We start from the raw sequence: 19022 nt of genomic DNA on the forward strand, positions 1-19022 counted from the left end.
TGACATGGACGTGAGGCAGGTGTCCTACAGGTGCTGATCCCTGCATCCGGGACAGGGCTGTGCTACCTGACCCGATGTCTCTGCCACAGGGCATGGCAGGAGGGTGCGTATGGGCATGATGGGTGTCCATCTGTCTGTTGCTCGGGGTGGGAGCAAGAGTTTTGCAAATTCTCGGGGCTGCTGCAATGCCAGCACCAGCTTTGCTCCTGCCAGTTGCTGTTTAAAGGTCAGCAGGGGTGAGGCAAGTGAGCTCGGCACTCCCTGTCCACTTGTCCCTCATGTACTTGTTTGTCCAGATTTGCTTTCGTAAAAAGGAAAGAAAACCAACCACATCTCCCGGACCCGCTCTGCTCCCTCCACTGGGACTCTTCCCGCATCGCGGGCCCAGGAGGTTGCATCTCTGCGGGGTTTGCTTCTATGCACAGCTCCAGGCTGGTCGCTTTGATATTTTTCCGGAGTTGAGGAGGGTACAGGGGCATCAGCCTTGCTGACCACGCGGGGCCCTGGGCTGGCTGTGCAGAACGTGGCCCACTGCAGCAGCCCTTCACTGGCCGCTGTGGGACAGGCTGGCAGGAGCTGCCACTGTCAGCACGATGCCTTAATCACGGTGAGAGAAAAAACCCTCCCAAGCCCCACATCCCCAGGCTGGGGCATGCCTGCAGCAAGGGGCAGCACCTGCCCCCACCCAGCATTGCTGGGAAGCTTTGGGGATTAATGCATCCCTCCAGGCAGGTTTGGGCCCTGACAGGGTTGTGAAGGGCACAGTGGGCACAGAGGGCTCCAGGAAGGGCTGGGATCAATCGATCTGCCCAAGGGAGGAGGAAGCAGCGGGGATCGGGGTTGTACCCGCAGAGCTGTGCATGGGGCAGTTTCCCAGGCCCTCTGCAGTTTCTGATGTCATGGAGAGGCCAAATCTTCCTTTTTTACACAGAAAAAAAAGGCTCATCTGCAATCACAGCAGGCTGCATTTGACAGCTCATAACTTAATGGCTTTCAAAAAATAGCCACAGCCTGTTTTAAACACTGGTTGAGGTCTCTACCCTTCCCCCTGGAAAGCCTTCCAAGCTCTCACTTTTCTGATATTAGATACTTTCTTTAATCTTTGGCCTTCATTTATTATGGCTAATTATATCTATTTGCTTTTGTGCCAACATTGTCCTTTAGCTTGAATAGCTTTTTTTCCCTCTCTAATGCTTGCTTCCTGGTGCTATTTATAGGCAGCAATTGTATCCCCCTGCAGCCGCTGTTTTGCTTGGCTACACAGGCTGCGTGCCTTCAGCCTCCTCAAAATGGCCCTGTCACCCTCCTGCCTCTCTCAGCGTCCCTTCCTCAAGCGCAGGGGGGGCAGACGGGCACCCAGCCTGGGTCTGGCAGAAACCGGGCAGGCGGCAGCACTGCCTGTGATGCTTTGGGGCAGAACTGAGGGCCTCTGGAGAGCCCTGTGGGGTTATTTTTTTAGGCATCGCATTTTTTTAGGCAAAGGCAGAGACTGCTCTAGGCTCCCATTTGCCTTCCCTGTCCCTCCTACCCCATTTCTTTGGGGGCGGGGGGGGGGGGGGAGTGAGCGCCCAGCAGCATGGCCCACCAAGGCAGCACAGGAAGTGGCATGATTTCTATCTGTGCTTTCATCCTGGGATGAAAGGGATGATAGAAAACATTTGTTTTTACGATAAAAGCAATTGACCCTGGAGGCATCCACCTCCCCAGGGCAGCCTGCAGCAAATTGTGGAGGTAAGGCACCAACATGCAGCAAACGCCAAGTGCTTCCAAGCCTCTGAGCGGCTGCAGAGCAAATCCCTCCCCACATGGAAGGAAACCTGCCCTGGGTTTCTACGGCTGCTCCCAAGCCTGGACAATGCAGCCGGTGACCATTTTAGTGGATTTTGTTGGGGCCAGGAGGATCTGCAGAGAAGTACAGTTTGGTTTTTTTTTTTTAAACAAATGGCCAGATTTTCTTATTACAGACATCTTCGCCACAGACCTCAGTCGAGCTTTTAATAGATGGGTTCCTTGCCAGCGGCGATTGCAAATTGATTGCCGCAGAAATGGCAAGTGAAGACAAATATAGTGCAGGCTGCCTGCAGGGAGAGTGCGCGGAGGAAAGTTCGGATGCTATTTTTGTTGCTTTGTCTCCACTGCTTAGAGTATTTCTAATCTTTGTTTCTTCTTAAAAACATATTTGGGTTGGGATCTTTTTTCTTTCTGTTAAAAAAAAATTCCTCCGGAGAATGGGACAGGTGCTGTGTCTGTGCTTAGCTCTGCGGAGTTGGTGGGTGCTGTGGCCCTGGTCGACGCGGCAGGAGGATGAAGGCGCGCAGGCGATGCTGCCTCCATCCTCTCTGCTGGGACCAGAACCGGGCACGTCTCTCTCCCAGGCGCTGCGCAGGGGCCAATGTGGAGCCAAATCCTCATTTCACTGCAATCCATGGGAGCTTCGCAGGGAGTAGAAGAAAGATCAGTGCGCTCATTAATAAAAAGAGGAAACTCTCCCATGCTACCAAGCCGATGCTGCACCATGGGTGCCGGCAGCGGCAGCCCTAGTCCCACAGCGAGCTCCACCACTGAGCACCAATGCACAGAGTTTCGCTTGGTCCCAGCCCGCACCAGGAGCCACAGTGGCTGGACGCTCCCAAAACACAGAGGCACGCAGCTGCGTGCTGTGGGCAAAGCAATGACCCTGGAGGGGGGAGGCTCCAGGCTGCAAAATCATAAAGTCCAGGGATGACTAAGAGTGCATATGCTGGAGCCCAACTGCAGGGAGATGGGGAGGGGAGCACTGGAAGTCACTCAGGTTACTTGGCAGACTGGAAAAACACTCCAAGTTTTTGCTGTGCTTGGGGAGCCACAGCTAGGTGACACTGCAGTGATGTTAGACGCTTTATGGCACAGATGCCCTAAACTTCTTGACCCTGGGGGACGATCAGGGACGTGGTGGCAGGTTGAGGCACGTCCCCAGAATGATCAGCCCCTGGTGCAGAGGTGTCTCGCTGATGCGTGTGTCCATGGGTGCAAGAGACTAGACTGCAGGTATATATAAAGGAGCAGAAGTGCTAATAAAAGTGACAAGCAAGAACAGGGAAAATCTGGGTTTAACCATGGAATGGAGAAATAAAAGCAGCTCACGCCAGGGCTGGCTGTGGCCGCAGGAGCCTTGGTCCTGCACTTTCTGTGTCCACCTGGAAACCTGGGATGTTTGCAGCAGCGGCTCAGAGGGGACCATCATCTTCTCTGAAGATCTGGCAGTGTTCTGGACTGTGGGATACGGTGGTTGCCTCAGTGGGAGGCTGCCTGGTATGAGAAGCCACAGATGCTCTTCTGCCATCTTTTTTACACATCCACATTTGTGCAGACCCCGTTTTGCCTTGATTTGATCAAGCTGCAATCTGGTGTTTGCAAAAAATCCCTTTGTTTCCCATCTTTGCCTCTGAATAACATTAAAGGCCCAGCTCTTCAAGCATGCTGGATGGTGTTGGAGTTACAACAAAGATAAAAAAAAAAAAATGGGAAAAAGAAATCATTCATCAGTGGCTCACTGAGCTTTTTAGCAAGAGGGCATCTGCGGCCCTTTCACACCCAGCTAGGCTGATGGTGCACATCCAGCACAGCCCTGTCACACCCCACAGCTCAGCATCACTCACCCCAAGTCGGGGCAGGCTGCAGCTGCTGAGCCTGGAAAGGGAAAGGAAAAAAACAAAAAAAAACCCCCACCTGACCCCCCCCCTTTTCAAGTTTTTTTAAGGCAGACACTAACATTCACTTCTGATAATGCAGCTGTCGGCGCAGCAGCTCTGGCTACCCACTGCGCAGTGCTGCACCTGCGCCCCCGGCGCTGGGGTGGGCAGCACTGCCTCTCTTGTCCCGCCAGGCATCTCCAGAAGAAGGGGCTCGGTGCCGTGCCAGGCATGTGCCTTCTGCTTGGCGTTGCCCAACTGGGAAGGTTTTCAGCTAGTCTTGCTGCGGCTGGTATGTGCAGATGTACCAGGGAGGAGCGCAGCAGCGCTTGGAAGCAGTCCAAGGTATTTGGTGCAACATGCATCTGCCCAGCACCAGCACAGCACCTCTACGGGACGAGGCTGCAGGCAATGCCACTGCTTACCAGCCAAACCCCCTTTTCTGTGGCTGCAAAGGCAGCACGTGTCAGCTCAGCCCCTGCCAGGAGGTTATTTTGCAAGAGAAATCAGCTTGGGCAGGAGGTTTTAATGGCTGGGGATCAAAGTCCTTGGCACCCACCCAGTTTCCCAGTATTTAGCTGTTGCACGGCCCGGATTTGCAGCTGGGTTTGTGGATCAGCACCGCAGTTGGGAGCAGGGAAGCCTAGGGCTTGCATGGGGAGGAAGGCTTGGCTGTCCCAGCGCTGGGATACTGGGGTCAGCCCACCTGCCTCTCCCACAGCTGCTCCCACCACGGGACATGCCAGGTGGCACGGAAATGGGGGTCAAGCCCTGCGGCCGCTCCTGGGAAGACAGGGGGAACTGGGGCTGCTGGGGGAAGGGGCTGGCAGTGAATGGGACCCCCGAGCTTCAATGGTCAAAGGGATGCGGCTTTTCCTTGTCCAGAGACGGAGGCATTGTGCCCAGGTCCTGCGGGCATCCCAGCTAGCAGGAGTGTGGCTGGGTGCCAGCACTTCCCTGCCCCAAATTTGGGCAACGCCAGCTCACCCAGGGAGATAATCCTGCTTTCTCCGTCCTGCTCCATCTCCACCAGTCTGGGGCTGCCTCTTGGTCTCCATCATTCCCAGGTCCTCAGCTGAGTAAGCTCAATTTGGCTGTGTTTTACGGCCTTGCAGAGCTCTGCAAGGAGACAGGCAGAAACACGAGGAAGACGTTGACTAACTTCTGCAGCTTTGATTATTTAAGAGCATATATTTACATAGTGAATAACCTGGTGGGTCACATTTGAAGACATTGATGTATTCCACCACCCCCCAGCAAACAGCGTGTTTATCCACGCCGGGTCTGCGGGGATGCTGGGCAGCATCAGCCGAGGGTGGGTCCATCAGGGCAGAGCTCGGCTCCCGCACCAGCCCCGCGCCCAGTGCAAACAAGGAAACCGGTTAACACAAACCGACCCCACCTCGCGAGGGCTGAGCCAAACTTCCCCATCTCCTCCTCTGTGCATCATGGCGGGGCTTTTCCCAGGTCTGGTCTTGCAGGGGTGCAGTAGGTGCACCCCACTTCCAACACCCTCATCCCGTGGGACCAGAAAAGCTGGGAACCATCTTCTTATTTCGAGAATAAAAGTATTCCCGGAAAATTCCCATCCTGAGGCATGGGCCTATAAGCCCTATGTGTCTGTGTTGTTTTTTGCATTTCATCCAGCCATATTTCCATAACCAGCTATGGGGGGGGGGGTGTCAGCTGTCACCTCCCAGTGACTGCAAATGGCACCAACGGGCCGGGCGTCACTCACTGTCCCCATCATCATCTGGGGCTGAGGGAGCACAGCTTGCTCACACCATCGCTAATCCCTGGCTGCATCCCTGCAGGACACTTTGTCAGTAGGCATTGGGCTGGCAAGAAACCAGGCTGGCACTTGCTAGAGAAAAGGGTAGCAAACTGATGGTTAAGGGGCCGGGAGCTGTTCCTGCTGAATTATTATTGGCAACTTCTGTTATAAGAAAAAAAACCACCCACAAAATGAAGAATAGATGTAAAGAGCAACATGTTTTTTTCTCCACCCAGCTAAGATGTCGAGAATAAATCATTGGGTTTTTTGCAAACCCTCGGTGAGGCTGGGCAAATCTGCTGGGAGTGGGAGTGCTCACGTCAGGGCTGTCCTGCCAAGAGATGCTTACAGCCTGTCCTGAGGACAGAGGGGCTGGGAACAGGGCCAAGAGCAGCTTCGGGAGGTGTCTCACACCCAGGAGTAAGATTACAGGCTGTGGGGTCAGCAAAACCCTCTTGTGCTCCAGGCGGCACCTGAAACCTTTCCAGAAAGGAAACCACCTGGCCAAGCGCTCCTGCACCCAGGCAAAGGGTCCTCCCGGTGCGGGGGCGGGGGTGAGAGAGGCTCCAGCACCCCCTCTAAGGCGACAGCAGATGCTTGGGGAAGAATTAATCAGTTGATACGTGGTATTTCTACTCAGCACTGAAATGAAGGGTCTTGGCTCCTGGCCATGGCCATATCCCCTAGCCCCGGGGCTGGGGTGCTTAGAGGTGGATCCCCCCCCCCCCCCCCCCCCCCCCCCCCCCCCCCCGGTTCCTGGCCTCCTGCCTGGAGATGTGCAGAGGCAAGACAAACATCTTTGCAGTCTGTGATCTCCCCATAAAAGCACAGATGGCAATTTGTAGTGTGCCTGTCTTAAGAAAAACAAGCATCGGAAGAGTAGGTTAAATGGCCAGTTCAGCAAAGTGCCTGGGGTGTATTGCAGCAGTTAATCTATAACAAAACAAGTTCCACATTGCTAGAGCTTGGCCTGATTTTTTTTTAAGCGTGTGTGTGTGTGTTTTTCCCAAGGGTGAGGGCTTGCAAGCACCCTGCTCGCAGCAGCAAGCCTGCTTGTTCTGTCAAGGAATCAGCACCAGCCTGAGCTTCATTCAGCACGGGGCTGGCTCCACCAGCTCCGCGCCCCTGCCACACTTTCATCGTCCATTAAAATCAAGCCTGTAGCGCAACAAGGCCGCAGGGAGCAACAGCGAAGCCAAACCAGATGCCACTCAGAGCTCGTACCAAGGAGACATTGTTGAGGGAGGTGGCAGGGTGCTGAGCGATAGGGAGGAGAGGGTATGTTCCTCAGGTCCACGTCCCTGCTTGTTGAGTGGCTTCAGCATCTGTCCCGTAACCTGCCCACGTACAGGCAGGTCCCTGCCCAGCACCCTGTGCCCCAACAGGGCTGCAGGCAGTCCAGGCACAGACATTTTCAGCCAGGTTTTAGGCAGCATTGGAGCCAGGTGGTGCTGACCACAGGGAGATTTCCCTGGGAGACAGCACCCACTTCAGTTCTTGGTCCAGCACCTCAAGGGATCAAATATTCGTACAACTCGGCTTCATGTAAAAATGGGAAAAAGAGGGGAAAAATGGGAAGAAATGGGGAAGAGGGGTAACCACCAGCTCTACTGATAATTGCTGCTGGCTGTCAGTGCCTGGGAACCCTGGCTGGACCAGCCCAGAAGCAGATTTCCCCGACTCTTGATGTAAAAGCTGGAGATGCTCGCACAGCTCAGCTGCTGCCCTCACCTCTCATCCATAATTCAAAATAGGGACCCACTGCATGGCTCAGAGGAGATAAGCTTGTTTTTCAGAGCCGACATCCACAGAAACCAGAGAAGTTTCCATGAAGCACTTCACACCAACAGTGCTGGGTAAAGCTCCAGCTCTCGTTACAAGCCTTAGGATTTTTTGAGTGGCAAAACTGCAGGGTGTTAATACTCGCTAACAGGCACAAGAACAACAGCTTGTACGGTCAGAGGGCTCGGATATTGCACCTTGAACCAGCCGGGCTCCCTCCCAGGCAGCTGCAGGCATCAGAGCTGCTCCTTCTCCTGGGAAGGGGTTGTGTCCCAGCCAGCAAGTCAGGCCATGGTATTGCTGGACACCAATGGTTCACAAAGCCAGTAACTGCTCCTGGCTGTCAGGCTTTGTCTGATTGTGGCACAGCAGTAAGGGAGAAAGAAGCGAGGAGAAGAAAGGCAACAAAGGAAAAAGAAAAAAAGGGGAAATAGAAAAAAAGAGAGAAGAGATTAAAAAAAGGCAAAAAAAGAACAGCAAAGCCAAGAGACGCAAAGAAAAGCATGGCAAGGGGAGGGGTTGCTGCATGGTCAGAGATGCATCTAATGGCCCCAGCACAGTGCCCAGCAGCTTGCTTCCCTGGGCTGGGGCTGTTTTCCAGTGGGAGCTCCCAATGCCTTTGCCCGCTCTCCAGGCTGCCCAGCAGCCTGCCCTGTGCCAAGGCTGGCAGCAGAGGAACTGTGCCCAGACACCAACAACGGATACAGGCAGGGTGACCTCGCGGGCTCTGGAGCTCCAGCGGCCAGACACAGCTCCAACACCCAATGTGCCCACTTGTGCATGCAGGCTTTGTGCCTCTGTGCCATTCTGAAGGGCTGCTTTGCCTCTATAGCCCAAATAGAAAAAGCAAACGGTAAAAAACACCGCACATCTTCCGGCGCAGCTGCAAATGCTTCATCATGCAAACCTCTGTGTAACCATCCCTGCTGTGTTGATTTAACAAGCCCTGTGGACTGGGCTTCTGCTTGCCAAGCCCGCCACCAGATTTCTAGGAAACCAAGGGATGGGGCAGGTAGTTTTGCTGCACGTCTGTGGCCTGATGTGATCAGACACGGCGCAGCAGACAAGGACCCTGAGCGCTGGCCACCCTGCCCCATGCTGGGCAGGGAGCAAAAACCCTTGATCAGGCAAAGCTGCTGCTAAGGCAAGAAATGAGGGAGACGTCCACACCCAGAGACCCGAGCAGCAAAACGAGTCACTGCCCCGTGCTGGCAGCAGCCAGCACCAGGGACACGCGTGCCCCTGTAGGGTCTTCTCAGGACAGGGGTGGGCAGCTGAGCGGGGCGGGGGGTGTGTGTGTGTGTGTGTCTCATTTTGGCTGTGCTACGCAGGGCTCCAGCCAGAAGGCCCCACAGTGTGAGGCAAGAGCACGATGCCAGCCCCACACCTGCCCTGCTCAGGGCCCCACATTTTAGCCTTCAGATAACATTTCCCCCCCCCCCTTCCACTGCTCCTATGCGCAGTCTGGAGCTGGACAGGCTTCAGGACAGGACAGGGCACAGGTCGCCATTGGGAGGTGGGGCATGGACCCAGACAGGTGCGAAGCAGAGAGCACGGGGAAGCAACAGGGGCTCTGGGCTTCATGGGGCGTGGGAGACTTCCTGAGCATTGGCTAAAGAATGTTAATAAGGGGAGAGGGATGGGAAAAAAGGAACAGCAAAATGAGGCTAAAATATACGGACAAACATCAACAGCAAAATGTGAAAGCAAAACTCCAGGGGAGGCCAGCTGATCTGGTCACGGTCGGGCACAGTTGGGCACTGGCTGAGGGCTGACAGGGCGCAGAGGCTGCTGCAGTCTTTGCTGACAAGCCATCAGCTGCAGGACGGGGCCGCTCCGGACCCCTCGGCCCCCGGGAGCTCACCCAGCCGGGGAGGAAACCGCTGCCACCAGTGCCCCCCCGCACACACGCATGCGCACGTAGGCCCAGGCAGATAAACAGCAAGCTCAGTAAAACCCCGAGTTCAAGACCTTGGAGCCTCTTGGGAGGAACATGCTAAATAAAGAAACAAAACATGCTGTATTTATCGTCTTCCCCATGAATGTGCGTGGCAGACAGGCTGCTGTAGCGTGCACGGCTGTGCTTGGGGAGGGAGAGGGGAGAGGAGGTTGGGAGGTGGCTGGGACTTTTCTTGAAGAGGCACACGGTTGCGCACAGCCTAACGATGTTAGCAGTGCTCAGTTAGTTGGGCTCTTGCACATCTCAGTTAATTTCCCAAGTCGTATTAAACTTTTTTCCCCCCTCCTGGATTTGGTGCTAGGGAGGTGTCTCGGTGCAGCATACTGCCGCTCACCACCGTGGTCTCAGCACATGGTGCCTTTAAACCCTCTTACCAGTTCCTGCAAACCTGGGACTGGTGGTGGTTCTGCTAAAAATGGCTTCGCAGTGCAGGATGTGCAAGAAGAATGACGAGCCCTGGGGCACAGAGCATTGCCCACCAGCCTGAGCTCCTCACCGCCTCCCCATCCCACTGCACCCTCTCCCATCTGGGCAGGGACAGCAGGGTGCACGGCACAGCCGTAGAGACCAGGAACCATCAAGGCAAAGCCCCAGATGGGGCTCAGCCGTGGCATCCTCCTCATGAGCAGCCAAGACGCTGCTGAGCACCAGGACAGCCCCGTCCCAGTGCCTGCAGCATCCCTGCAGTGGACTCCAGCTGAGCCCCTTTGGAAGCTTGTATCTCTTCAACCAGAGCCTCAAAGTATAAATATCATCCTGGTATGCAGACAGCTCTCCAAGCTCCCGTAGCAGGAGGAGATTTAACAGCCCATTGCCTCACTAATACCACCTGCTTGCACAGAGCCATGCACAAGGATGCTGACTCGCTTTGTGAGCAATGAGTTTACATTTATACAGCGCCTTTTGCCAGAGGGATCCCCATTAATACTGCAAATATCACATACTTGTGTGCAAGCTACCCACATCAGTCATGTGACACTCCCCCCCCCCCCCCCCCCCCCCCCCGACCTCTGCAACATATCAGGTCCTCTGAGACAGTCAGAAGCACCCAGGGAAAGATGGGCAAGAGGCAGCTGAAATTACCCCCGCTGGAATTTAGCCAAGGTATGGGGGCAAAACCTCCACTCCTGTGAAGCTGCCAGACAGCTTTGACTGTTGCACGTGTTCAGGCCATTTCTATCTAATTTGAAAGCGATCGGACAGGACCAGCTATTGCATTTGTCTCCAGAAAAGCAGAGATTGCTTTCAGTCCTCAGAAAATATCAAATTAGGAGCTGGTGTTGCATTGTATTTCTATGCAGATGAGCCTTCGGTAATGTGCAGTGCTCACAGGTAAGGTGCAGCCAGGTCATGGCATCAACCTCTATTCAGACCTGTCTCACAAAATATTTGCAGCTATTTCTGCCCAGGCAAGCATTGCCATCAGTCCCCTGACCCAATAAATGCTGTAACCGAGAGGGGCTTCTAATAAAGACCCAGGAATCGCAACATGTTACGGTACAGACAGCTTTGCTGCATTAGAAACCTGATTAATGGCCACGGGGGAGATCAGAAATGGCTATTTTGAGAGGGGGTTTTCATAGCAGGCTCCATGTAATCGCTAGCCCGAGTGGGACAGTGTTACCCTGTGCTGGCTGTTTTCTGGGCGAGTGCACACTTCCGGGAGTCCAGGGAGGCCAGGCAAGGGAGTAACATCTCTGCTAATAGACATGTTTATGTTTTCTGCAGTGCTCATTGCTGGCGACCACAGCAATTACATGGGGGAGTCGTATTTACATGTTTTAACTCTGAAACACTGAGCAAACAAAGAAAGATAATCATTAACTTCAGGAGCTGTTAACTGTCGGTGTGAGTTTTGGCTGGTGAAGGAGAGGTCTGCCAGAGCAAAGTCTCTATTTTAGTAAACATTGAAAGAATGACGTGAGAAAGCTTTTGGTTTTCTATATTATGGGTAGGTAATTAAAGGGCTTTAATTTGTGTCTCCAGCCTCTATGCTGCGAGAAACTTTCCATTACAGAAGAGAGGGGGAAAGGGGAAAAAATTGCTGCTAAAGCAAAATCCACTGGCTTCATCAGCCTTGGAGCGGGAGGAGCAGAGGCGATAAAGCACAGCATTGCTGGAGGGCTATGGGGCTGCAGTTCATACATGCTCATTTGCTGTTGATTATCATGCCAGAGAAACAGTATTTAGGCCTCACACTTGCTGCAGGAGTTTAATCAGTAAAGCAGCAATAGGGTAGTAGCAAAGAGCAGCACCTTGTCATCTGCCCTCGAGATTCGAGGGCTGGTCATGCCGGCTCCCCGGCACAGGGGTGCACGTCCAGTCAGGGCAGGGTGGAAACACGGCGGCTCCCTCCGATTCGGCAGTGAATCAAACACCGTGAAATATCAGCCTTGTGCCTGACCACAAATTGTTAATGCTGCCCATGGGGTAATGCATTCTGGATGGGAAAAAGAGGAACAACGAAAAGCAAAACACTGCAGACTTTGGAGTGTTATGGATATCATAAAAAAAGCGGGGAATTGAGGAAGGAGGAAGATAAAAGAGGAAGAAAGGCAGGGAAGATAATTTAAGTAGACAAGCAGCAGCAGATTTACAGTCTTACCAGTTATACTAGGTAACCAAGTGGAGCCTTCCATGCAGTGCAATCGTGCTTATTTGACCATCGGTGGGGAACAGATGAGTAATTCAGGCCTATAAGGAGCTTATGGCCAGAAAGAGCCTCTTGCCCCCCGGAGCAGCTGTTAGGAGAGCTGCGGGTTTCCCAGCCGAGCCTGGCTTGCGGCAGTGCACCACACACCAGGGTGAGCCGCCCGAGGCATTGCCTCGCTGCCCAGCACAGGCGATGTTTAGCCAGGGAGCAGGGTGTTGGGGCCAGGGCACCTCCTTCTCCACAGCATGCATAAAAAGCAGTTTCATTTGCCATTTAACGCAAGGCATGGAGATGGGTAGCTTTTGGGGGACCTGAATTATCACAAAATTTAATCTTTTCCCATTGATTTGCACTTGCACTCTTTCTGCAAGGCAGGCTGTAAGAAACTTACTTCTCTTTGACAAAGTCAGCTTTTTCCTAGGAGGCAGAGCCACCCTCCCAGCACTGCAGAGATTGGTACCCACCCCTCCTGTCCTAGTGCCCTACATACCTTTCAAACCCTGTCTTTATAGCACTTAGCACATGCCTCTCAAAATGGTTTCAGAGTGTACAGCAGCTCCAGATTAACAGATCGAAGGTTGACTGTGGTAATTATCAGCAGGTTTCCCCTGTGCACAGCAGAGACTCTATTCATATTTGTTTAGGAAAGCCCCCCAGCCCTCAAAAGCATGTGTTTTACATCTGCAACCCAGCTCCCAGATGTAGCAATCCCCCCAGGCCCAATTGCAAAATAAGCTCCTCTCACCCTTGGCAGCCCTGCTCCCTGTCACAAGATCCCTGACTTCTAGTGGGTTTTTAAAGAAAGTTTTGGAAAAAAGTTTGTTTGCACAGACAATGCACAGAGCTCCTGCAGTTGGGTTTTGGTTGGGGTTTTTTTTGTTTGTTTGGTTGGTTTTTTTTCCACTTTTAGTGTTGCACCTCTGTGAGAGTGGTTTTATAAGATTCAGTATTAAAACATTTTAAATAACCTTTCCTGCAGAATAAAGCTTATTTGATTTTGCTTTTAAATGCACAAATAACTTGAATTACAATTCAAACACAGCTATTAAAGCCAGTCAACCCTGTCCTGGTTCCGGCTGGGATAGAGTTAATTTTCTTCCTAGTAGCAGGCATAGTGCTGTGTTTTGGATTTAGTAGGAGAAGAATGTTGATAACATGCTGATGTTTTCAGTTGTTGCTAAGTACTGCTTATGCCAGTCAAGGACTTTTGAGCTTCCCCTGCTCTGCCAGGGGCACAAGAAACTGGGAGGGGGCACAGCCAGAAGAGTTGATCCAAGCTGACCAAAGGGCCATTCCATACCATATGGCGTCATGGGCAGTATGGAAACTGGGGGGGGTTGGCTGGGGGGCAGCGATGGCTGCTCGGGAACTGGCTGGGCATCGGTCGGCGGGCACTGAGCAACTGCATTGTGCGTCACTTGCTTTGCGTATTATTATTACTACTATTATTATTATAGTTATTATTACTACTACTATTTTACTTTATTTTATTTCAATTATTAAACTGTTCTTATCTCAACCCAGGAGTGTTTCTCACTCTTACTCCTCCGATTCTCTGCCCCATCCCACCAGGGCAGGGGGACTGAGCGAGCGGTTGCGTGGTGTTTAGCTGCTGGCTGGGGCTAAACCACAACAACCCAAAGCTCAAAAGAATTAAAACTTTTACCACATTCAGTAACATACTTTCCCTGTTCTCATACCACCACGATGAGCTTTTAGCATGAACATACAGGGACTGAAGGTACCTGTGCAGGTGAGCTCTTGCTTCTAGGGTCAAAGAAACTTGAAATCCAATGTGTGCTCCAAAATGGATGTAGCCAAACTCAAAGATGCTATTGGTTGCAATTGCGTATGACCTTAATAGTCTGCCTTATGCAACAAGGTCCAAGCTTTGACATATATTGTACAGACACATGCAGAATAGAAAGGTTAGCAAAATCAGCAGCAATCAGGCTCTGTTTAATTCACTGAAGTTTTAATTCTACAACACTTGAAACATAAGAGCAAGAAAATTTTTTCAGACACCCATACACCATTGCTGCACTGTCATCAGCTCCAGGTCCCAACCTGGAGGCTTTTGCTCGTACGTGATTTTGTAAAACTAACTTAATGTTCATCAGGTGTAAAATAAAGCAGATTATAATTGCTAATCATGTCATAAAGGTGTTCTGGAGATTAAATAACATTCGCGACCCTTCTTGCAGGTAAAGGGCGAGCCATGAGGTTCCACACTGTGATGGAATTTGCATACCTGTATATATTTTAATGTCAGGATGTAACCCCCATTTTGAATAAAGGACTAGTTTGGTCCTGCCATTGCCTTTGCTTTGCTAGAAACCTCTAAAGTCTATTTGGGCAAGAAGAGAAGTTAAGCTATGCTATTTACTATGAAATCAGACCATGCCCAAACTGCCCCTTATTTCATTAAATATTGAAAAACCTGTATTGTCTGCTTTCTAGAGTAATGCTTACTAAGTAAAATCTCTGGGCAATCAGGTTTATACATAATGCAAGCATAGATTAAACTTCCTCCAGGATCACAGAGCATTTCTCAGATCCTCAGCTCGAATCTTACTCAGCAAAAGCTATAGAAATGAATGAGTCAAACGCTCAGATGAGCTCAGCCTTTACTGGAGGAGAAACAGTTAATGCTCATCAATTACGTGGCTCAGCAGAGCTGCTTCACAGCCAAGGAATTACATGGTCCAGCCTCAGTTAATCCATAGCTGCTTTGTTTGTCAGAGGCATGAATGCCAGCAGCAGTGCAGGTGCTCTGCTTCACTTGTTGGACCCATGTGGGGAAGAGCCAAGGGGAGGGTGCAGAGGAAGGGACAAAAATGGAAGGAAAAACTCCAGAGTAACCTAACTGGAGCCCTTTTCTGAGGTTAAACTAAGCTTTAGTTGTGACTGTTTTTCTGTTTACACTAACTGGATTTTGTAAATAGAGACCTACTGCTGTCCCACTACAGCTTAACCTTGCATGAGGGAAGAACCCTCAACTGAGACCGCTGTCCAGTTATTTACATTTAATAGGGACAAAAAGACATCTAATTGAAGGTTCCCAACTTTTGGATGAGGCATCTGCCCATCTCTGTCTAGCTAGAAGTCAGAGATCCTCCAGGTATTTTCCTGGAGTTCACATTTCCAAAATTATTCTGATAGTCCAATTGCTGACAGTTGTTGTTTTACAGTCCCTTTGCTACACCAAAATTTAATGGGATGTTACTATGAACATCTTCCATATGAAAGATACTTCTGCGTTATTTGAATCTTTATTACATTGATTATATCCACATGAAAAATTAGGGTTTTATTCAATAAATACATCTGTCATGAAATGCCATTTTTATCCTTAAAATATTTTTCACCTCTAGAAAGATCCTTTTTTCATGCCCTAAGACAGTAAAGCCAAGAAAAGGTTAAAAAGAAAAAAAGGAGGCTGAGATGACAGCTTATAAGTGCATGAATAAAAGAAAGGGCAGCAGGCTATCTTGCATTTTCCTGAAGATGGAAATATTATGTTTGATCTCATATGTAAGGCATCCCCCTCCCTTTGCGAGATGAAATGATGGATTATTGAAGAGACACTGAGTGAAGCCTGCACTGAATTACTTCATTCTCAGCCTCAGGCAGTCCAAAGGTTGGTCATATTTGATGCACTGTTGCCAATGTTCAGTAACTGAACATTCAACTAAGCCAAATAAAAACCAAACTCCTCCCAAAATGAGTCCTTGCTACCAATTTCCTACTTCACTCAAAGGGTTCAAATGCAAACAACTGATGTTTCGTATCTGAATTCTATGTACCCTACTGGTTTTTCATGCTAAAAATAATCAAATGATCCCAATGACATAATTTAGCCTACCTTGGAGGTAGGAGAATTTCCAGGAAAATTTCATTAACACTTTAATATTACCTAGCACGAACTTATAACTTGTACTAGCAAGCAAGTGTGATGTGAGGCACTTCCTTGAAAATTATTTATTTCACATGGTTTAATGTGATTAAGGATACTCCTACACCTGATATTATACAGAAGAGTAAACTACATCACCGCAATAGTACCTTGCTACAATTTTAAGAAATTTTAAAGGATATTTTTACTCTCAGTAAACAAAGCTTTTTTGGGGGGGATTTGTTTAAACTGAGGTATTAGTTGAAGTCGTTCAAATTAATAATATGAAGTCTTTCAAATATGAAGCCTTTCATAATGAAGTCCCAGTTTACCTTTGCTCTTGTAATCACAACCATTAAGGTCAATATGACCATCTTCAGATTGATCTTCAGGAGAAAACATCGCTTCGCTTGGCCTAACAATTTACTAAACCATCAGGGAGTGCCATAGACTGGATTTTCAAACTGAAAAGAACCTGGGGTTTACAGTGGATGCCAGGCTGAACATGAGCCAAGCATCCCCTCACCGTAAAGGCGCAAACCACATACTGGGGGGGCTACAGTAGGAAAGTAGCCAGCTTATCACAGAAATAATCACCCTCCTACTTAATCATCCCTTCTTATCCAAACTTGCTGTTTTGCACAGAGATTTTCCACTGGAGAATATGAGAGCCACTCTGTCATACCTGCTGCTATGGACAGCTGCTGACAAACTGACATGATCTTTAGGGAAAAGTTCGTATGTGAATGTTGGTGGGAGCCCTTCACAGTTAACACACACAGCACACTGTGCCCCCTGCAAATACACAGGTGGAATAAATCTGAGTCAATATGAAGCCCACTGTGACCTGGGCTATTGGACAGAGAAGACCAACCTTCATCACATCCTTCTTACTGACTCACAGTGGGGACTTCAACTCCGCTAACATGTAAGACCACCCTTAATCTGATTAGAAGAACTACAGAAATTCCTCCTAGCCAAAGCAGAAATAACAGCTTGAGTGCCTGTGCTCAGAGCACTCCTCTGGTCTATGGATGACCAAGATGATGCAACAGAAAACACACCCACACTTCCTACAATTTCTCTGAAAGTTAGTTTTGGGGTGTGCACAGACTGACTCTCTTTTTTAAAGCATTTTGCACAGGTCCCATGAATGGCTCAAAATGGACAAAAGCTCTAAAGTAGCAACACAACTTTGTATGTTTTGGAGAGATGAGTGAAAGGAAAAAACCAAGTGTTTAGTGGCAGTCTTAAAACCACATAAAAACCAGATTCAACCCACATTTAGAAGTTTTTAAGAGCAACTAAGAGCACTGGCTTTTCTCTCTGGCCTTATCACAGAATAAAGAATGACAATTAGCAAGAAAAGACAGCACAAAACCAACAACTCAACAAAACAATTGAAAGCTTTTATTGTGATACCTCAAGTAGATACAATATAGTGAAACAACAAATGATGTACAGTATTGCTAGGACAAAACAGCAACACAGCCATGTCACCTGTAAAAGAAAGCATTGTAAAGAGTTTAAGAAACAATGAGGCACAACTTAACTGTCATTTATGACTCATGCTTTAGGCCTTAAACCATTTGTAACAGTCCTTTTAGAAGAAACCTCTGAAGTATCTGTTCCTTTTGCAGCAAGTGCAGTAAGCCAACGGCTGGCTGGCTTAACACGAGTCTCAATGAAGTACAATAAAGCGTCCAAAAAGTTTAACAATAATTTGACAGCTTCTTCCACTCATGGCCATTATCAAAGAATGGAGATGTTCAAAATTTGGTCTGTGAGACTGTAGGTCACTACTGTTGCAATCTGACTGCTGAGATGAGCGTGCAGAAAAAGCTCCACAAGCATTACTCAGAGGGAAGCTAACTCCACCAAAAATGGTACACAACATTCATGAACTCTTGCGCTAACTTGATACACCAATAAGAAATACGGATGACCATTTCGTTACGGGCACAGTGATGACACTTTGTCAGAACCTCTGAGGCCAGATTTTAATTCAAAGACATTTCATAAACTGTATTCCCCCTCCTCTCCCATGGATTGCAAAAGACTGCAAGCATGCAAGGCATACCACTCAGAATGACCATTATGCTAGCCTCGCTAGTGGGAAATTAAGATGGAATTACAACAAACTTCATTAATGAGGTTTGTCATTGTACAGCTTACAATGAATGAGGGAAATTCATATTCTGGCCCTTTTTACTGGCAGATAAAATTGAGATTACTAGACTGCTAGAAGCATACAGCAAGAGTGGTTAGGTTGAGGTGCCAGCAATCCGCCACCAAATTCTGCAGCTTATTTCACAGCAAGTCTGCAACTTAACAGAATTTTTATAGATGGCAGCATTGACTTTTATTAATCAAAAAGGTACTTAGAGTGACCAACCAAAGAGTAACTCTAGTGTTTGGAGGCAGACTCAGTCCTGGAACACCATAGTTACAGCCATTATTTTGGATCTAGACAGAGAATGTGTGGTCAGATTACTACAAGTCACATCAAATTATGATTAATTACTTTAGGACAAGTGTGGCTTTAGAGGTTCAGAGAAAAAAAAAACCTTTCAATACATGTACATTTTTGCTAGCAAATTCCTATGCATCCCAATGAACATTTCTTCTAAGCCAGCTCATAGTCAGTTCATTTGGTCCAAGAAAGAGCCAGCAAGAAACAAGGGTTCACAAAAGCTTTTTGTTACAGTTTATAAAAACAAAATACAAAATAAATGTTAAGACCAACAATAAAAATAACCAGTACAAGTAACAAAAGTGCTCAAGTTGGAGGGGAAGTAAACTTGCCCAGAGCAAACACATACAAACTTTAAATATAATCTTTAATATATTACAAAAATTGGTTAGAGGGAAAATGCTTTAGTAAAATTTTTTTTCAAGTAAGTTTATTTTTCTTTCAAATGACTGCTGGAGGGTTCAGTGACCAGACTGACCTCTTCACATCAGCCAGCAGCCATTGCTATCTGGATTTCACTTTCACCAAAACCAGTAACAAGAACTCTCTACATCTGTACAAGGGGAGAAAATAATCATTGATGCTGCCAAGCAACACAGAAAAAAATTCACATATTCCCTCAATAGAATGAGCCTCAAGAATTGTTACATGGCAGCATGAAATAGCAGTTCTGTACTAGTTCTACTCTTTACACCTTCTAAGTGTCCACCAAAAAGAATATTGCTTTGTTTGGTTCTCTTAAAAGCCATGAACATCACGTATCAATCATTAACTCTTTATGCCAGTAGTCTGAAGCTCTATGTGCTAAGCACTT

This window comes from Pelecanus crispus, chromosome 11, assembly GCF_030463565.1.
Source record: "Pelecanus crispus isolate bPelCri1 chromosome 11, bPelCri1.pri, whole genome shotgun sequence".
Taxonomy (NCBI): Eukaryota; Metazoa; Chordata; class Aves; order Pelecaniformes; family Pelecanidae; genus Pelecanus; species Pelecanus crispus.